Raw genomic sequence first — 4957 nt, forward strand, 5'->3', positions numbered from 1 at the left:
ATATATATTGGTTGTTAGCAACCAACTCAATAAGCTTAGCAGTCTCTTCTGTCGTCTTCTTCATGTGTAATGAACCACCTGCAGAGTTGTCTAAATACATTTTAGCCATTTCACAGAGGCCATCATAAAAGATCTCCAGCTTGGTCTATTCAGAAAACATGTCAGGAGGACATTGTCTGGTCATTAACTTGTACCTCTCCCAGGCTTCATAGATGGTCTCACCATCTCTCTGCCTGAAGGTTTGAACATTCACCCTTAGCTTGGTCAGCATCTGTGGTGGGAAGAATTTGGACAAAAATCCAGTTACTACCTTATCCCAAGTGTACAGGCTCTCCTTGGGTTGAGAATCAAGCTTGTAAAACTCGATTAATTAATATATAATTAACCCACAAATTAGAATTTATTCTAGAAAATTAAAAATATAATTTTTATTATTTAATATGATAGAGAAAATTAAAACGAGAATTTTGGAACTAATTTTAAAGAATTTGGACCGAACTGGGCAAACCAGGCCCGTATTAGGTTCAAGGCCTAACCCATCTCAACCCAAAACACTTAAAAACTACCCTCTCTCCTCTCTTAATCTTCAAACACGCTGCAAGTGCAGCAAGAAAGGAAGAATACTCTTCCAAAGACATAAACCTAGCTTGATCTTTAAATCCTTCTAATTTTTGATCCGGAGCTCCGATTGTCGCACCATTTGTGGCCATGCAACCGCGGCGTCGAGCTCTACAAAACCCATAAGGTTGTTGAAGAGGTAAGACACAAATTGATTTCAGTTTCCCAGCCCTTGATTTTGAAAATAATAGGATAAAGTGTTGAGATTTTGGGCTCTTTGATATTAAAGGATCCAAATAGCTTGAAGGGAAGGCTTAGTCTTTCCTCTTTGATCCTTGGGTAAGGTAAGAGATCTCAAAACCTAGTGAAATTCTTAAATTTAGACATTTGGGTATTGAGTTGCTATGTTTGGATGTGATATTGTTGTTTAGGTAGTATGTATGTGTATGTTGGAATTTGGTTGAGGTATTGGAAAGCTTGGAATAAGCTTTTGGTGCTGAAAATATGTTCTTGGAGGTGTCAAAGCCTTCAGAGCTTGTGAAAAAGTGACATTTGAAGTGTTTCGGGTTGAGCGGGAAATCGGCCAAGGTATGGTTTCAGTTTCTCGTATCTAAAATGTAATGTAATATGAAAACTTAGGCTAGAGACCCTAGGATAGGAATTGAATTTGTGATGTTGTTGATTGGCTATAATGGATTGTATGGATTATGTGGTTATTGGTTTTTGAGGATGGAATTGATGTCTTTGTTGATAATCATGTGAGTTGTATATGATGATATTGATTTATGTATATATATTGGTGGTTGATAAAATTGGATATTGTTGGAACTTGAGATATGAAATGATATATGATATGGTATATTATTTGAAATTGAGTTATTCAATTAAGATTGGTTAAAAGTGGTGGATTGGTGGGTTGTGGATTGAATAATAAAGTGGAAAAAATATGAGTTGAGAAGGCTTGATGTTGAATTTGGTAAGTTTTGGGTTGGTTTTAAAAGGATTTGGAATTGAAATGTTTTGAAAGTTGAGGTTTGGCAAAATTCTGCATAATCTGATTTTCTGGCAACAGATTCGGATACTTTTTGGGAACGATCTAACCATTACAATTAAATGTAATTAATTTTTCCTGAATCTCTGTGACGTGTAGATAAATCTTGGAAATTTTGGTTAAAGTTTAACAGTTGGATTAGGAGATATAAATTTTTGAAGTTCGTTACATAAAAACTGATTTTCTGCTGCTACATAATCAAACCAGCAACTTTCCAAGTTTATATCCCCCAATCCTGATCATAATTTTGAGTGTGATCAAAACGACATTGAGACTTGGACTATTTTCTTGTTTGTGTCAAAATTTTAGACTTTTATAAACTTTTTAGAAGGAGTTGGGCTTGTTTTAAAAATAGAGCTCTTAGCTGTTTTGACAGCGAAACCAGTTTTTGAAAATAAACTTGTAATCAGTATAACTCTCTCCCGAAAAATGCTTTTTCTATGCAACTTTGCCTGATTTAAAGCTTTATAAGTCTAGTTTATTTCTGAAAAATTTCAGATACATCAAGTAGAAATATGATTTTTGGTGGATTTTCTAGGAACAGGGTAGCTTGCTGTCTTGATGCAGAGCTTTCAAACTTTAAATCAGTTTTTGCAAGAGAAAGTTGCTTTCTTTTTATTTTATTCAACTAAACTATTTCAAATGGGTTCGAATCTATAGGATACTTCCGTTTTGGGTCTAGAGACGGAGAATTAGGCTTGTAATCTTCTGTGGATAGATTTTTGGATAAAATAAAGTGTGCAAAAATGATGGTGAAGTTATGAATGATGATAAAATTGATAATCAATTATTGATAATGAATGAATGAATGAATGAATGTAAATGAATCATGAATGGAAAATGTTGGATGTGAGTATGCCTGTAATTTTTCTCTGGTTGTAAGGGTGACAGGGCACCGATACCCTCTAATGGTGACAGGCCACAGATACCCTCTAATGGTGATAGGGCACATATACCCTCTAACGGTGACAGGGCACAGATACCCTCTAATGGTGATAGGTCACAGATTCTCCCTAATGTTAAGGTACAACAGAGAGACTGTGCCCAGATTAGCTACCGGACTCATCGGGTTGGCTTGATAACCGACAGATGAGACTCATCAGCCACTAGGACAGGCATGCATCATTTGCATTTATATGTTTGTTTGACGTGATTTGTTTGGAATGCCTAATTGACTGCATCATTACTTGCTACTTGTTTAACTGTTATATCTTCTTCCTACTTGTGATTTCCTTGCTTGACATAATTGTGTTTGCAATATCAAATTACCGGTGGCAGTTGGGAGGTTCGGAGGAGTTGGAAAGGGGAGTTTTAGTTAGACTGAAAATCCTTAGTTAGTTACCTATTTTCATTTCTCATGGTTTAGTTATGTTTATAAGCTTTAATTATATGTTGGAAGTTCTAGGATGGCTTTTGGCTTTCCCAGAAGATTATATGTTAGATATGTGGGCACTGTTACCATGCTGAGATCCTCCGGTTCTCACCCATGCGGATTTTGTGGTTTTCAGATGCAGGATGTGAGGCTCCTCGCTAAGGCATGCTAGAAGCTTCTGATTTGGCAAAGATCTTTATCTTTTGGGCTTTATTTTGGTTATATGTACTTGCATAGATACTTATTATCTCCGCTGTTTGTATATATACTGTATTAACTCCTCTTAGAGGTTATTTTGGAGAAACAAGTTTTGTAAAATGTATTTTTGGTTTCTTTTGGGTTTGATAAACCCTAATTTTGTGGTTTATATTGTGTATAATTTGGGGGGTTTTGTCAATATTTTCCGCACTAATTCACAAGAATTGCATGGTGTTGTGTTCTCTTCCTAATATTGCGTCATGATGAAAAATATGCTTCTTTTGCCTTAAAATTGCCATATTTTAATCCTCTTCTATTACCATTCGATGCTGTGACATATTTGTTGAGTGATTTCAGGATTTATAGGGCAAGAATAGCCTAGAAGAGAGAAAGAAAGCATGCACAAAAGGAAGGAACATGAAGATATGGATTTTGGGAACTTCAGCATGGGCGCGCACGCGCACTTCACGCGCACGCGTGGATGTGAACAGCTAGAAGCGGCACGCGTAGATTGGCACATCCGCACGGATCAGAGAAATCCCACCGATGCGCACACGCACTTGGCGCGCACGTGGGGATCACAAAATCAATCGACACGCATGCGTACATAGCGCGTACGCGCGACAAGCTGCACGTGACCTCATTAAAGGAAATCATGCCTGGCAATTTCTGAGGCTCAAGAGGCCCAATTTCAAGCTGGTTCTGCATGGAAAAAGACCCAAGGATGCTAGGGGGAAGGGGGGATCATTCATACACACTTAGACATAATTTTTAGCTAGTTCTTGGTTCTTTGTTCTTCTAGAGAGAGAAACCCTTGTTCCTCTCTAGATCTAGCTTTGATTTGATCTTCCCTTGTTGAATTCTGAATTGGATCTTGTTAATTACTAGTTTTAATTATTTAATTTGAATTCCTTAGTATAATTTTGTTTAGATCTTGTGTTAGTTTCATGTTTCCTTGTCAATTGTCATTTTATACCCAATTCATTAATCTTATGGATCTTGATTTGTTAATGTTGCATTGATGATTTTCATAATTAATTGTGTTGTTTGAGTAATTGTATGTTGATAATTGTTAGTGCGTACTTGTTGATTTCTATTTAATTGAAATTTGAATATGTCTTTTATTAGTGCTTACCATGTGTTTGATGAAATGTCTCCTTTAGTTATGGAGTAGTCTTCTTTACTCTTGGCCTAGGCTAAGGGAATTGGGTAAACTTGAGTCATTGGATCTAATGGATTTGATAATTTAGAAATCCTTAGTGGTCAATTTGATAACCATTGATACTAGCCTACTACTAAGTCAATTAGTAGTTAGGTTGGACCTTATGGGTTGATGTTGACTAAACCATTTAAACTACTTCAGGTATAGAAGTAAACTTAATGAGTTTGGTTTCTCATAATTGTCAAGATATGGTTATTAGAGAAGGATGGTGACCCCAATTCCCATGTCTAGCTAAGAGTTGCTTTTATCATTCATATTTGAAAACCCAAAAAATCCTAATTACTTTATCTTAGTTATAGTTACTTGTTTAGTTTAGAGTAGATTTATATTGGATGTCATCTCATTAGTTTGGAATTGCTCACATCTTGCTTTAGTCAATTGAATGAGTTTCTTGCGTTTCAAGATTACTTGCTTGGTAGGATTCCTAGTTTAATTTCTTGCTCATGACTTGCAAGCCCGAATTTCTAACCAATATTGATGCACATGTTTGTCCATTCCTTGTGAGACGACACGGGGTTTGAATACTTCAGTTACTTTTATTGGGGTTGAACTTGTG

The sequence above is a fragment of the Arachis ipaensis genome, chromosome B04, assembly GCF_000816755.2.
Source record: "Arachis ipaensis cultivar K30076 chromosome B04, Araip1.1, whole genome shotgun sequence".
Classification (NCBI taxonomy): Eukaryota; Viridiplantae; Streptophyta; class Magnoliopsida; order Fabales; family Fabaceae; genus Arachis; species Arachis ipaensis.